The 16,586-nt window shown below is 50.1% G+C and overlaps 2 protein-coding genes across 3 annotated transcripts in view; one reads left to right on the top strand and one right to left on the bottom strand.

Moving 5' to 3' along the window:
- Positions 1-16,586, bottom strand: part of LOC128879742 (zinc finger protein 888-like) — a 143,360-nt gene that overhangs the window by 48,481 nt on the left and 78,293 nt on the right. The window lies entirely within an intron of this gene.
- Positions 8,213-16,586, top strand: part of LOC128879738 (protein grainyhead) — a 95,036-nt gene continuing 86,662 nt past the window's right edge. Inside the window, exon 1 of one of the 2 annotated variants that reach the window (XM_054129159.1) lies at positions 8,213-14,938. The gene's annotated coding sequence lies outside the window, so the exon portion shown is untranslated. The remainder of the gene's footprint in view (positions 14,939-16,586) is intronic. The other variant, XM_054129158.1, reaches the window with a different exon arrangement.

Genomic DNA, 16,586 nt, shown 5'->3' with positions numbered 1-16,586 from the left:
GCGTTATTGCGCCTATCGTCCACCCGTACGGACCACCCTGAGCCTGTCGTAGCCGTCGTTTCGCTCTCATCCGGTCCTCTTCGCGTTCCTTTTCTTTGTAGTTTGCGCGCTACCCGCGAAGCTCGCCAGAACGGCGCCGTTCGGGAAACTGCGATAATGGTAACAGACCGTCGCGTCGCGGTGTGCACGCGTGCACCCGCCGCTATCGGAAGGTGGAGCCTGCCTTGGGAATGGTTATGTATTATGATTTACGTTCGTGCGCATTGGTGCCGCGGTTGCAGCTCACAGACTCGTTCGCGCGCGTGTTGCTTGCGTGTTCTACGTCCGAGGCGTCGTTCCGCTGAATTGTCGCTAAACTCGGCTACCAGGGATCCCCGTGGCGAGTGACCTTTATACTTCGAATCGATGAATCCGCGTTAATTAATTAGCTTTGGTCGCTTGATCGGACGGCTGTAGAGTGATTCCGAGATTCCCGATGACGGCGGACGATTCAACGCGACATAGGGACAAGGCGTAGAGACCGAAGAGGATCCAGGCTACCGTCAAAGCTCCTCTGTTTCGAGGTGTATGAAAATTTTCTCTGTTCCTCCGTTCCCTGTACATCAATCAACGTCCACGTACCAGTTCTGTCGTCGTCGTCGGGATCGGGAAAAATGTTTCGTCGATCCAAAAATCTACACCTAGCCGACACGTTTAGCCAGGAAAGCCGGATTTTTCGATTCGAGCATTCGCTCCAGGTCTCCGTGTTATCGGTTAACCGAGGCCGACAAGCAGCCGTCCGATTCGAGAACAGCGTAAACGTGGTTACTCGTGCATATTCTATACATCTTTCTCTCTTTATCACGGACTCGTGTTCCTCTCCGTTCCTTTCCGCGCGCCTAGCCGTGTCGCTCCGTTAAATCCTTCCCGCTATCTCGACCGGCCCTGATAGCTGTCCCTCGCGCACGATAACGCTAGCGAGAGATACGCGACGAGATACGGTGCCGTTCGTTCGAATTTTGCAATGCAGATCCCACTTGAACGATACGCTGAATTGATGGAACGGGGAAAAGCGGCTCCACCTATAAATTGCTGGACGTCGCTGTCGCGACTTTGTCACGTAGAGACGCCTAATGAAGCGTAATGCATGCTAATTACGTTATGGGTGCGACGGAATCGATCATTTTTCCACGGCTTCTTTATCTTTGGTAGTTTCACTAAGAGAGAAAAGAGAACAAGAGAACAGAGCAAAAGTTTTGGTCCGTCTCAGCCTCGGCAAGATTTACAAGAAACGCTCGCAACTCGACTCTCGATGATTTTAATCGACTCGCGATTCGGTTATATTCCATCTCTGCTAAATTTTTATCTCGAATTTTATCCGAGAATTCCTTGTACAATGTTGGGCAGTAGGTATTACATTTTCAGACCGCCAAGGCTCGCCGGTACTCCATAAATAAGCAACCTCTTCTCATTTAATTCTTCTTTATATAATAATTCAACGACGCGCGTCACATTTCTCAAAGTTATTAGCGACACTTGAGCATTAACGCGTTTTTGCTAGCGACAGAATTACACCGTCAAGTTCTCGTTCGACCCGTCTTTTCTCTTATCCAATCCAATTACAGCCGGTCGCGGCCGGGCAGCGACCGGCATCGGGGACGGTCGACAAACAATTTCATTTTTCCGGCTCGCGTGTAACTTGCCGATCTGGCCGACGCGCGACGTAAGTTACTTCTTGTTGGAATTTATATTCAAATTGTAATTAAGCCGCGACGATCTCTGTTTTATCTGAAATTAACCGACTGAAATTCTGCGTTCGCCTCGTATGCATATAGACGTAACCAATGTCGCGTCGCAGTGCTTCTCAAATCGTAGACCCGTGCGACATGACGATTAAAATGCGACCAAGTAACTGCAACTCGACATCAAGAATTTCTACAAAGACATCGTCGCGATTATACGAGCGAATAATTCTTGAATGTTGTTATCGACAAAGCTGCTATCGGTAGACGTCAATTTTTAATCGTCCTTCGCGTCTCGATCATGAGAAACACTGGCTGCGTATCTAGTCGGCGTTCCGGAAGCAACAGATCCGCGGAATTGATATTTAGATTAGTTACCATAGCCCCGTACCGAGCAGCATCGCGTTATTACCATCGATTATTTCTCCTATTTGCACTCGGCCTGTACCGCTGGATCGTAACACCTCGGTGTTACACGCGCGCGAAAGAAGTAAGCTCGCCCGATGGGGTCCGATAGGCTACCGTCCTACCGGACCCAGCGATCTTTGCAATGCAAAACGCAGGATCCACGATATAGGGGCCGATGTTCCGGAACGAGACGCGATGATAAACGCGATCGCGCGACGATTCCCAAAGCGATGCTCTCCTCATTGATATTCAGATCGGGCTCGGTCTAGCCTGCTCGGTTTGCTCGGTTTGCTCGGTTTTCTCGGTTTGCTCGGTGATTCAGTGGTCCGCGAGGCCCCCTCCGGAAAACCGGAATCGAAATTAGCGAAATAAATTAGATCGTTTCGATGTTTAACTATTCAGAGGAAATACTGCATCGGAGAATTACGAAGAATGGGTTTAGCAGGGCCGTTATTTATCGGAAAGCCGACTAAATGTATATACCTCGAGAGTTTGCGAACACGTTTATATCATCGTCGTCATCGGCATGGAACGTAAATTTCGGTGTAAACAAAATTCCAAAGGCCTTAATTTCTCGCTGTCCGCAGTAACCGATTAATCTGCGTATTAGCGATTCATCGTTTAAAGATGAATTAAGTCGAATGGTAGCGAATTCGAAAAATGGCCGCAATTGCAGATGATTTCGCGGTAGGAGGGCTGATGTTCCAGAACGAGGTGCGATGATAAACGCGTCTGAATATCATTGATATTCAGATTGGGTCCCGTGTATCCGGTCGTAGCCGCGTTATTCAGAGGTCTGCGAGATCATCGGGAAACCGGAATCGAAATTAACGAATTTTTCACGTTAGAAAAGTATTTTTTTTAGCGAAGGACAGGTTGCTCGCGGACGTTTGCCGAAGAACGACCAAGGATTCCGAGGTTTCGAGCGCGTAAATAACGCGAAGAACGCATGAATCCGTCGGTTATAAATCAACGACGCCGATGATAATCTCTTGCTGCTCGCTGAATAGCGCACTGGTTACGAAATGGTAACTGTAGGTGTCCCTATTAAACTAACGAATAAATAAATAAATCATCGATAGAGGGAACCAAGATGGTTTCGTAATGGGTTCTAGAATTCTGGCTACGTTCTCCAAACCGTACGTGGAAAAGCCATGAATCGCATCTGTGCCTGCGGTAGTCGCACGAGTCAAGTACTATATACCACGCTGAATTTTTGTTAAATTATGCGGAGAAGTTACCGTCCCCGTTCCACTACTTTATGCGTCCGTTCGCCAATCGCAGTAACAATTATTCCATTACAATAATGGCTGGAAATGCGTACGAGACACGCGACCGTAAACCAACGATTCCAACAAACGGACTAATGGCGTTCATATTTCGCGAGAGCTCACTTCCGCCTCGCCCGTAGCAACAATCGTTACGACTTCATCGCGGTGATCCTTATCGACGCCGTTGAATAAATCTCGATCCTGATTATCGTTCACGGCAACGGTCTTTCGAGGAATCGCAGATGCGTTATGGGCGACACGACGATGAGAAAGGAGAACGGGATGGCTTGCGAACCGTTTAATATGGTGCGATGTAAGCATGACCAACACTTGAGATAGGTTCGTAGAATTTGTACATAGTAATTTCGAGCACACGATACCCTACGATGAAAATTAATAATTTGTTCCAGCTCGAATAATCGGTAGACAGAAGCTGCTCCCAAACGTTGAGTATACTTTGGTCCCCGGAATGCTGGCGTCTCCTGGGGATCGCGACGTCTCGTGCCGCGTCGACTTTTTCCAATTCCCCGTCACGATCGGAGTCGCGGTCTTGTTTACACCCGGCGCGATCGCCGATCCATAAATCGTGCATCGACGCCCGTACATACACGGGCGTGGATCGTGCCAGCAGTGATCGCGAGAGCACGAGACGCAACGGTTGATTATTATTGGCGGAATAATTATGATCGGTAAGGCCGTTCTCGCAGAAAACCGGCGTATACGAATCGTCTCGCATGCCTGGTCGTAATTAATAACGTAAAAGGCGTCCACAAAGCTGTCAGATGGCCGCTGGCCTACACGAATGAAGGGGGGATTGCAATTTGCTGATAGGGAATAGGAAACGCCTATGAGCGCCGGCTCCATTCCAGTTTCTCCTTTTCCTGTCCTCCCTAACGTCGACGTCGTCGTTTTTCCGTCGTTTTTCTTTTGCAAGAGCGACGCGCGTCGTCGTTGTCGTCGTCGATGGGGCATTTTGCCTCCCCTTTCTCGATCATCCCTACCCTCGATCCTCGTCGTCTCTGGCCTTCGGCATTACGCGCTCCCGTGTTCGTCGTGACTTTATCTTCGAACAATATTTGATCCGCGACGCGTACCCTTTCTCCTTTTTAATGCTTTTACGTTTTAGAGCAATTTATTTCTGCATCGATTCAGAAGACAATTAGGGTTTCGAAGTCTCTCGTCGATTATTTTTTAGCGCCGCATGTCTGGATCATTCATTAAATAATTGTATTTACATTCCTGACCAACGTTCGTAAATTCAGTGTCAAATTAGCGAACGACGTCGACCACGTTCCTTGCCAAATTTCTCCTTAAAAATACGATCCGCATCGTTGAAATCCGAATACGTTGAAAATTGCATCACTGTAACCGCAATTAGTCGAAAAACGAGTCGACGGCTTCATTTACCTTTAAATTTTACTGCTACACGTACGGCAGCCTCCTAATTAACATATTATCGAACGTCTTTCCTCTTTCCATCGTTGAATTTTACCGCCTTTAATCCAACGCACCGATTGGCCACATCGATCGAAGTGAAAAATCCATCGATTTACTCCTCGGTCGATATTAAGCGCTAAATTTTTATCGTTCTCGAAAGTTTCTCCGCGTGACGTAACGACGCGACGAGTCGCTTTCAAGGTGGTTTCAATGAAAACTCGAGCTCGGTTAAATCAGGCTTTCTCAAACCGGACTACTTGAACATTAACCGACTCACCGATTACGATTTCGTGCAGATGTTTCACCGTTGCGAATTCTTCGTTAAGGAAAGAGGTAAAGAAAAAAAAAAAAAAAATCAGAGGAGGGTAAGGTGAGTCGAAAGCGCCATCATAGGTACCCTCGTACCCTTTGGTCCCTCCGCGATCTTTTGGTCGCTTCGACGCCATCGACAGCCTCCGATCACGGTTGACCGACGCTGGTAGCTACGAAAATACGTGAAAGAAGCCCGTTCTCACGACTGGAATGCGCATACCCTGTGCCAGCTCGCGCGCGCCCGCGCTCACACACACTCCTGACGCCACGAAAAAATTACGGGTGCTGGTTTGTACGAGGGAAACCCACCCCCTCCCTTTCCGTGAGGTGGTAAAGATTTTTTGGCTTTTTACGCACCGCCAGGTAGAGGCCTGACGGGGGTGTTCCTCGAGCTGACAGGTGCATCTCTTCGCCGACGTTTTCTATGGAGCATCCTCGCCCCGAAACTCATCCACGCTCGAACCACTCTGCTTGCGCTCGCGCGACCGTCCTCTTCGACTGTATGCGCATACGAAGGCGTCGAGATAAATATACCCTCGCCTCAGGTAGACGAAGAGGACGAGACAGGCAGGTAGGAGAGTCCCGTATACCTACGAGGCCCTTACCCGAGGTCATCCGAGTGACCAAGGGAGAGAAGATTATCTGACGGGACGCCTGCGCTGGTGCCCTATCCCTGAGAGGAAGACACGTGGAAAATCCTCGGTGAATCACGGACTGCGTGTCGAAATCGACGCGTACCCATTTCTCTTGCCAGCTTTCGGGGAAAGAGGGAGTTTGTAGAAAGTGTGACTTCTTTTGGAATCGCTTAATTTCGGTATACGCGATCCGCTCCTACAGATCCGAAAGAGTATTCGAGCCTCTTTATGGCTCCCCATTACAGCGAACGTTACTGCCCGTCGAATTATTGCGCAACCGATACATAATTAATATCCGTCGACGAAATTGCGACGAGTTGAAACGTTCATCGATTCGATCAGAGGAGGGAGAGACGTAATCAACGCTAATTGCGCAACCGTCTAGTGATAAATTATCTCTTCTCCTACTGGTCCACGCACGACGAAGCGACATACGACCGACAGCGCGGCACTCGCATGCAAAGAGAGGTGTATCCTCGTTGCATAGCATGGAAAAATTGCACCAACGAGACGACAGTTGCAAAATAACTACACAATAGCACATCGTTAATATTCGTTTAACGATCGACAGTGCTCGAAACTGTTGCCGCGTCGAACATTTTAACTGACAACTTCTCAACGACTGCTACCAAAAAATTACGCTATCGATTAATTCTTCAAGAGTCGAATTTAAAATTCGACACAATAAAGAGTGTAATGGGGTAATTGAGTTTATAAACACCCCCGAATAAGCAACCTCGTGGACGATCTATACTCCAACAATGGAAGAAACAAGCATTCGTGGTCTACGAACGCGTGTCTCGTGTTCCTTATTGCCCTGGTGCGCATAAATTCCGAGTCGAGCAATTTGCATGCAAAACGGGCCGCGTAACGCAATCGCGCGCAATAGCTCGCCCTTTTCCACAGCCTGCGTCGCGCGTCGCAAACAACCAACGATTTGACCGGCTTCTCGACTAGGGCTTGGACTCGAATAGTTATACAAAACGAGGAGCGCAACGGAGCACCGGTGATCGACTCGAGAATAAAAAAAAGTAAACATGGAAAGAATTTTAGAAAAAATTCTGACTCGAGTTCAAGAGCAGAGAGATAAACTTTCACGACATCGTTGCTCTAAATTTTCGCGATTCCAACAAGCAGATTTTGAATTCCATCTTTCCCCGAGTCTCGATCCAACATACCGATATAAAATTGTCATAGCATTTTCATCGAGATGATTCCAATTCCTCGACTCCTCGATCTCCGAGCGCGGGCATCTCGCGTGCCTAACCTGGCATTCAAATCACCGGCGATATCAAGCGAGCCCGGCGTCCACAGCCGATAAAAAGCCGCTTCGTTTCAGGCCTATCCTTGATGGCGGTCCCCAATGGTTGTTCACCAATCCACGATGGCTGAACGTGTCCGTGTCGTGTCGGCGACATACAGAGTCCACTGTACCGTGTACGAGCCCGAGCAACAGTCTTTCGCACACTTTTACGCGTTGGTGTGCGTTCCCTCTTTCTGCGCCGGCCGTTGATTGGGCATATCTGGGTTCCGTTTCGGAGCTCCGCCGACTCGTTCGATGTTCTAACGAAGGTGAATGCAAATCTGCTCGTTTATCGACGTTGGTTTTACCGGACGACGCCGACGATACTTTGGCTTTTGTCTTTTGGTTCTCCCAAGAATCATTTTCATAATTAAACCGTAGATTTTTACGCTTAATGCTTCGTTAACCGATAACTCGCATCTCGGAGTGTGACCTAAACGATCGCCTTCCTATTGGCAATTCGAGTATACAACAGCCGAGTCTCAACATCATCGGGTTCAAATAATCTGGGCCAGAGAATTCCAATTTCCGTTTCTTAACGAAACGTAATAATTTTCTCGTCGAATTGGCAGCTGCATCACGACCGATCTCGCGACGGCCATTAAGATCCTCGGTGCTCGAGTCAATGAAACCGCTCTCCTTATCCCTCGGCCGCGCGCATGTCTGAGCGGGGTAACTGTTTTCCGTTCTTGCGAAAAGTTAACGGCACGAAGCAGCCGCGATTTCGCTTGCTTCACCGGGGCAACGGATACACGTATCGCCGTAACAACGGCGCAACAGCGGCCCTCGGGCATCCGCGCGATTTTCGCGTACCGTTACGCAACAGCGGACATTAATTTGTCGACGATCAATTTATCGAACCACCGCCACCGCCTCGAATCGCTCGACTTTTTTCGCGACGCTTGTTAACCTCCTATTCGTTGTGGTTGGAGGAGCTAATCGTTCGCTAAGAATTCATTATTCGCAGATCAAAACCGAACGATGCATTTTTTATTATTCGTTTCGTTCTATTTACTTCGTACGGTTGCTTTAAACAAAGCCTGTCGCGATAAAGTTGCGTTAAACAGACGTAATTTATACGGTTCCAGTACGATTCGACATGTCACGTATATTGTAAAAAAACATTTTCAAAGGACGGAAGAACGATTACGTTATCTTTAACCATTACCGTAGTGGAAAGGTGTAATCAGTCGACGATAGGCGTCTCTTTCGCTATAATTTCTCGAACCGGAGCGTCACGAGTGTTTTCGCACTCGATAGTTATGAATATTTTCATTCTTTGGATGTGAAATTCGAAAAGCAACCAAGTGTAATAAATTATCGATGTATACATTATTCATTCCCGCGGTGAAATATACAGATTTAACAATTACAATTTTACTTTACAGAAATTTTACGTTGTAACATGCGCTGCACGATAACGTTGTCGCCGGTTACGCATATCTCTTTCCACGGACTTGCATATATTTAGCTGTGCGTCATTTTACACTGATAATCCGAAGGCGATACATGGTAAAACAAAACTTCGTTTATCGAATACTAACGATTCTCGTACAATTTTTTTTCATCGATTAGTAGTCCGCTTTTTGCTCTAGGAATAAGCTCAAATGCGCGATGCGCTAGCCGTATTGTGCAAAAATTACGGAAGCAATGAAAAGAATTCGTAAATGGCGTATAAATTTAAAAGATATTTACACTCGCGGTCAAAAGAATCGATACAGTTCGCTTTCCTCTGTTCGTTCGCGAAAGTCGAGAAGTGAAAACAACGCCGCGTACGGGCGGCTACAGCGCAACGGGAGGCCGTTCGCTTTCCGGCACTGACCGATTCTCAGGAATGGGAAAGTCTCCGATAACAATCACCGTTTAACAATATCGCGCGAGAAATAAGCGCGATACATTGCCTCCTAGCTATCGACTGTCGTACGATCGAATCGTGGCCACGTTATTGGAGAATTGCGAAGAATTCTTGCGACGTCTCGCGAAAATAAATTTTCCATAGCCCCCATCGATTGGCGTGGCTCCGCGATGTAAATTAGAGGTCGCTGCTCACCGTAGCCTAACCACCGATAACCTCGCGAGCCAGCCCCTGCGGTCGTATTCGTAACACTTTCGATACCGTTATCACGACGACGTTCGCGCTTCCTGCCGGCAATCGCATGGCGAGCGGCTCCTTCGCGAGCGATAAGTTCCTTAGCGATTGGAAACGCACGCAACGAGTCCTCCAGGGGCCGGTAATTACCGTGGACACGGGTCGACTCGGTTTTTTCGCGCATCGGTAATTAATGGTAAACGATGATAATATTTTTTCGATGTTCACGCAGCTACGCATCGGCTCCTAGTGAAAGTTGCATCGCTATCCGCGAGATAAATCGCTCCTATGCTCTCCCCTTTTCCTCCCTTCGAAAACTATTTCGCGTCGATGAAATACACCGTTCGTTAACGCTTCTTAAATTATGTTCGAGTTTATTTTTAACGAACAGAGGACTTTCTTTTCTGTTTCTTCGAATATTAACTGAAACTCTTTTACCGAGACTTGCTGTTACACCAAAAAATCCGCACGGCATTGTTTGCGGTGCACAAACAACGCGTAAAAGCGAGAAAATTCTCTAGCGATTGACCGAACGACGATTTATGCAAATCATGCTTCCATGGCATCGTACATTCGAGCCGAGCGAAAAAAGAACTCCCTGCGTTCCGAGAAAAGCTGAATCGCTAATCCCACTTCGCAAGTCCCCGAGCGTTAACAATGGCTCTTTCTTTCGTTGCGGAGGCGCGGAGGCTCCGCAGTAAAATCTTTTTTAGCACTTCCCTTCATCGAACGACGGATTGTTTTACTCGCCGGCGCGGACATCCGTCTCTGTCCCGACAGTGTTGGGTCTTTCTCGATCGGTAAGTGGGTTCTGTTTACTTTCAAAACGCGGGCAAGACCGACCGGTGACCGGTCTTTCATCGAACAGGTAGCCTATGATGTATTGTGCCTGTACGCGTGAATAGATGCAACATTGACGTATCTCTGAATGAAACGCTCGAACCGGTCGGGCAAGCATTATACTTGCGGGAACGCGAACATGTTTAACCCTTCCATAACCCCACGTGTTTCCGAAGTCACACTCCCATTACCTATATATATATATATATTTTCCATCGTATACTTTGTTCGAAAGCTAAACGTAGTTTGAGACGTGGAAGGTTAACCGCGTCCGCGGTGACTTGGATGACTGGGCAGGAACCGAATCTCTCCCGCTCGCATAATTACCGAACGCGTTACACGCTCTCGTTTTCGCCGAGCGAATTGTAACGACGATATAATAGGATTTTTAATCGAAACGAAGGAGGACCACCGCTACCAAAACTCGGATAAAAATAATCTCGATACAATTAGTTAATTATTCCTCCTACCGAGGCTCGAAGAAACTCGACGGTACGCAATTTAACGATAAAGCGAATAACGAAGCGAGATAGGGATTTTCGCACTTGGTGACCGATGAGAAATGGCCGTCCAGTCGAGAAGGACGCGTATTTCACCGATAATAACTTGTCGCCGAACGTTCAGAAGGATGCGCACAATTACGCGCGACACGACCTACGACAGAGTCGCCTGTAGACGTTTCTACTGAAACAGTCCAGTGATGTATATCCCCGACGGGATCGTTTGCTGTCCAAACAAAATAAACACCAGGGTAAATCACGGGTTACCACGGACAAACGATTTTGTAGACGTTCGTTCGACTAATTCGCTCTCTTCGTGGTCGTTGGATGCAGGCAATAATTCTTCCCGTGTTTCCGCGAACTTTACCGTTCGACGTGATGAATCGTAGAAACGGGATTGTTCGTAGAATGAAAATTTATCGCGACATCGACCTCGAGATTAACGCGAAACATCTTTAACATCACCCCCTGGACCGGACGTTTCGAGCCTCGAATTGACCGCGCTAGAGTTAGCTGGGCGTAAAGGAGTCAAGGTCGACGCAAAAGAAGCGTCCGTAAACGCGGCTAGAACTCCCCTCTACGTTTACGTCGACGTTTCTCCACCTCCTTCTCGGCGATCCGCCCACGCAATTGCGTGCAGCCACCCACGCGGCACCGTTGCACGCGTAACGACCGCGACGATTCTCACGGGAAGGCGTGCGTATTCAAATTATCCGAGTCTCGTCGCATGTCACGACTCCGATCCCCTAATTACTCCCTGCTAAACAGCATCCAAAGGTACCGGGTATTCGACGTCTCGGTATTAATTTTCTCTGCGCTCGCAGACCATGTTGCGTACATCTTCCAGACGGAGATATGCAAAATTTGAGGAGTAACATAATATGCCGTACGATTGTTATTGTTACTCTCGAGGAGGCCTCGATATGGATCCGAACGCTGACCGAGTTAAAATTACATACGAGAAAAAAAGATTTATAGTTTAAATTGAATTGCTCCGAATGCCGAAAAAGAAGAGAAAACACGCATGAAAGTCGTTAAATTTTTCCTCGTTACTCAAAATGTTTATCTAGATAAGAATTTCGCCCGTCTCTGACTCGGAGGGAACGGATAAACGGATCCTTCCCTGTGCAGGGTCGCATCGCGCGACGTAGCCCGAGGCTGTCTTCTCTCGCTGGGTGCCCATTTTTCACGAGTCTCCCTCTCGCTTTGCCTCGCTGTACGCTTCTCGGCCTCCCTCTCTGGTCGCTTCCTCCTCGTCGTTTTTTCCTCTTTTAATTCCAGCTCCTCCCTTTTCTCTTTTTAATCTCTCCCTTCGTGAGCGGCTAAGAGGACCAAACAGGGAGGCAGCAGCGAGACAAGGACAAACAGGGATTCTCGAGAAAAAGAGAGAGACGGAGGAGTTCGTCCCGGTCGCTCATTTTCTCCTCTCGTTCCTTCTATCAGGGCTCACGCACTCTCTGGATCCCTCTTCGCCCCTCCTCCTACTTTCGATCCAGAGTCCGTCTCCGTAGCCGCCACAGCAGCCAGCAGAAGCAGCAACGGCAGCTTCGTTCTTCCTCACCGTCTGCGTCTATATGCTCTCAAGTGCCGCGTGCAACGAGGAATCAATACCACGAACGCGTGTACATCTATATCGGTACCAGGAGCTTTATCGTCTTTTCTTAGGGACCTACCGAAAGTAATTACCCTACCGCATGTAGGAGTACTCCAGGTACATAAAATTCCCTAGCACTTGTAGCACGGGAAACTACCATTTAGAAAATATCCTCTTGTACTCTTCGCATGAGTTGCACTTCACCTCGCACATTCACGAAGCATTCCTGTACTTGAGGATGTTTCGCGAGATCCGGATATTCTTCTCGAGATGGAAACACGTAAAGATATATTCTGGCAGTACCTATATCGTACCTATATCGTCTTCCTTTTCTTCTTCGGTGCCCTCCAGCCCCTTCGTCATCTTCTTCTTTTTCCAAGAGGTATCGTTTTTTACAAGTCCAACGAGCTTCGTAGGCTCCTCTTCATAGAACAACCATCCTCCCACTCGATCGCTTGTGCCCTCGATACGAACTTTGAGGAGGAGAACTATGTTCGTCGAGAAGACGAAGTGAAAGTCGAAGCGAATCCCGCTGTTTTTCGGGAATCGATACACGTGGGCAGAAACACGTTCATCCGTCACACGTGGCGTCGTTTCGTGACTCGCCTCGAGTAACGTTCGAAAATCGAATCGCGGCTAGAGAATTCGTTGTCGGAAGTACCTTGTTCGAGAGGAAAAACGAATATGGCGGGCATGACGGCCGATCGCGAATCGGAGCAAGAAACATCCTCGATATCCGAAGCTTCGCCGTACCCTCGGGACATTTCGCGATATCTGGATATCCTTCTCAAGGTGGGAACAGACGAAGAACGCTCCGAGGGGATAAAACGAGAGCCAGCGTAGGGCATAGGGTTGGAGGGACGGGAGAATTACGATAATCCACGTACATACGCGGCTGTGTCCTCCTTCTTCGCGGCAGTCAGCGGCCCATGGTATCCTTCTCAAGGTAGCGAGGAATGGAAAAGGAGAAAGCTTGGACCGATCGATCGGGACGGAGAAGGACGCTCGCCGCGAGACCGATAATGGACTCGTGTGCGTGTTCCCTGGCGTCTTCGTTCCTCCCGCGAGCCAGGTATCCCTAGGTTTAAGGTAGCGTGGAGCGACGGAAAAGACCAAGGTAGACAGAGATGCTCGCGGAGACACGATAATGCCGGGTGGCCGAGAGCCCTGGCAGCCTGGCCGCCTCGTCGATGACTCGATGCTCTGTTTGTATCCGTGCGAGTCGCCGTAAGACGTCGGATCTCTCTCCTGCAAACGTACCTGTACGTTCTCCAGGTCCTTGTTCACCGTTGGCTACCTGCGCTCCGACTAGCCTCCCTCCTCTTCCCTTTCGCCAGGTCGCGTCCTTCTTTCGGGACTCCTCGTCTCACCTGTACGCAACGAAGAGGAAGATCGAAGAACGATCGAGCGAAAGAGAGACCGCGTGTCCCTCTCCACACCTCTCCGCCAAGGTACACCGCTGGATCCCAGGCGAAGTGGGAGTACCGCGGGACAGCGCTACAGGTAGACACCGCGATGGAAGAGGACGCGAAACAGAAGGTTAAACGAAGAAGCAGAGACGCGGAGAAGGAAGGTGCATCAAACGAGAAAGAGCTTAAAATGGGGAGGCGTCATAGGGTGGCCAGGTAAGCGAAGAAAGATAGGTGGAGAGGGAGAGGAGAGACTTTGGAGCGCGGGAGGCAGAGGAAGATGGAAGGAACGCGCCGAATGGAGCGGACAGAGACCAGATCGGTGTGCGTGAAAGAGAGAAGAGAGGGGGGTCCGAGACACGGAGCCGAGAGCGGGATGCTGGGAGGCGGCGGCGACGGCGGCCATGTTGCCGTATCCCGAGAGAAGAGAGAACGATCCGAGAGAGCACCGTGAGGCTGCTTCGTTTGTTGCTTGCAGCGGCTGCCCAAACTTTGGGCGGTTTAATTCTACCTGTTGGGCCGCACAGTTCGGGGTAGTGCATCGCGTTCCACCCTCGTCGTCACGTTTCCGCGATACGAGGCCATCGTCGTGTGCGTCGCGGTGTCGCACGTCGATTCGCGTTCGATCCTGCGACGACGATGTCGTCGCTGTCGCCGTTCCCGTCGTCGCTGTCGTTGCGGTCGTCGTTCTCCGTCCGCGTGCGCGTGTTGTGCCTGAAAGCCGGTGTGCAAGTGTGAATATATATCGCGGACAGACGATCCGGTTTGAGGAAAACCGTTCCTGGGGAGAGCAACAGCTCCTCGCGACTCGTCGTAGAGGGGTGCAGCGACCAAGGAACGATAGGTCACGAGTGGTCAGAGTGGACGGACCGGAAAACGAGGATAATGAGGTGCGCGTAGTGAAATTCGTGTGTTCCCGGTGTCGTCCATCCTAGTCGACCCGTGTTCGAGTCACGGGAGACAGGGTGCCTTGGCTGAAAGCCACCGTACCGATACCGACACCGATACCGACACCGAAACCGCGGTAGACGCGGTGCTGGACGCCTCGGTCCACGCTCGAAGGTGGTGACAGTATCATCCGTTGAGATGTGATCCGGAACACAGGAGGGACGCTTAGTAGTTTGTAGGAGCCCTCCCCCACCCCCACCCCCACCCCCCCACCCCCAACCCCTCCCGCCCCACAACCCCACCCCTGCCCTCGAAGCTCCCTCGCAGCAACACCCCACCAACACCCTTCGACCTACCACCTAACCACCTAACCACCTACCACTCTTGACGGGCGTATACACACACGCGTGCGCGCGTACACCTTGCCGGCGCGGCAACCACCGAGTTCTCCAAGACTACGCGCGGGTGCGCCCAACATTTCTTCCCCGCCAGTGATATCTCCTACGTTTTCTGTAACGCGAACCCCAACAAGTGAGTATGTCTTACCTGACGATTCTCGCGTTAAGCTACTTTATCGCGAAGGCTAGCTGGCACGGTGACGCACAGGTGACGCTCGGCTCACCTGCCTCGGTAAACAAGACGTGGGATCGCGTAGGCCTACGAGGATTATTAGTCTCCTCTTGAAAGCCCGCCAGGAGATTTGGAATGTCGGAGCAATCAGTTTTATCCGAATCGAATGAAACGCGATTGTTAAAAAAGAGGTGTTAAGTAAGGGGATATTAAATTCGTAACGTAGAATGGATTATTTGAGAGGAAAAGCTCGAGGTAGAACATTTACCTAATCTCTACTCTTTCGTCTAAATCTTAGTAAATAATACTCGGCCGTGTTTCGATCGATCGTCGCGCGTTCGCGTCGAAATCGACGGTGATTGGCATACGCGTCGCGGTCGTAGTGAATGGAAGCCTCGCGAGTATAATTGGCCTCGGTTTATGGTACCCGCTAATGGAACACAGCGGCCCGAACGCGTTCCATGGTTTATGTAACGCGACGGCGCGTCGAGGAACGGCGACGGTCATTTGGGGAACGTTCTCGAACGGTCCGCGTCGTCGATACTTTATCTGTCCCACTCTATCGTCTCTCTTTCAGAGACACGTGCTAATAAGTTTGCCCGCGTAGTCTCTGGCGTGATTGGATCGAGGATCTTTCCCACAACTGAAACTCGCCACTGATTCTCACTCCCGAAGCACTGAACCCAGGAAACCGTCGCCTCTGAAAAGCTCGGAACCCTCGCGTAGGAGAGGACCCCAACGCTGGGTGGTTCAAAACGGAATCGCGAGTCGCGAGGCACCCGACTCTCACACCCGGTGTTTAGATATTCACTGTCGAACCACTCGAACGATCACGGCGACCCGTCGACGATCGGATCCACTCTAGCCACCTGCCCGATGCGGTTTCCGAGCATACCGCGAGTATTCGAAGATCATTCAAAGTTTCTGTTGGTCGGGCTGCCCGAGGAGAGTCCTCCGTCTCCGGAGGCATCGTCCACTGACGCGAGGCGAGGGAGTACAGGTACTTGAAATACAAACGGACCCACGGAGGTGGGTCCAATCTGATGCAGGGTTCCCTTTGAGAATCAGGTTAGACCGGCCGAACCTGCTCCTCTGGCTTCTCGTCTCCGGTCCGCGGTTGTATACCGGCCTCGTGTACCTACTCCTTCTCTCCATTCGCCCCAATCTCCTTCTTCCGCGTAGTAGGTAGGCACCTACCTACTTCCCGCCACCCTGTTCGGCTTCTCTCTTCTCCCCGTGTCGCGGGCCGGTTCGTCTTGTTCTTCCTCGCGATCCACGCGGCCTCTGGCCTCCCTCTGGCCCACGCCACGGACAACCGAGAGGGAAACAACGCACTCTTGCCCTCTCGCGATCGACCGTTCGATCCGGACGGCTTCCTCGTCGCGTCTATTATTACGCGTGTCTATCCGTCAGCTCGTCTCTTGAATTCCAGTTTTACGTGTCTCGCCCTCCCTCGACCTCCGAGTCCACGTAGTAGGAGGAGATGGACGAGTCGAGAGAAGAGGGAACCCAACTGGTTTCGCCAACTATCCACCTGGACGACGTCCCGAAGACGTAGAATTCGTGGTGTCTGACTGGTTTCGGGTACAGATTTCTGGGTAACCCACGT

Source organism: Hylaeus volcanicus, chromosome 7 (assembly GCF_026283585.1).
Source record: "Hylaeus volcanicus isolate JK05 chromosome 7, UHH_iyHylVolc1.0_haploid, whole genome shotgun sequence".
Lineage (NCBI taxonomy): Eukaryota > Metazoa > Arthropoda > Insecta > Hymenoptera > Colletidae > Hylaeus > Hylaeus volcanicus.
The sequence above is the reverse complement of the archived record's forward strand: the minus strand, read 5'-3'. Positions and strand labels throughout refer to the sequence as shown.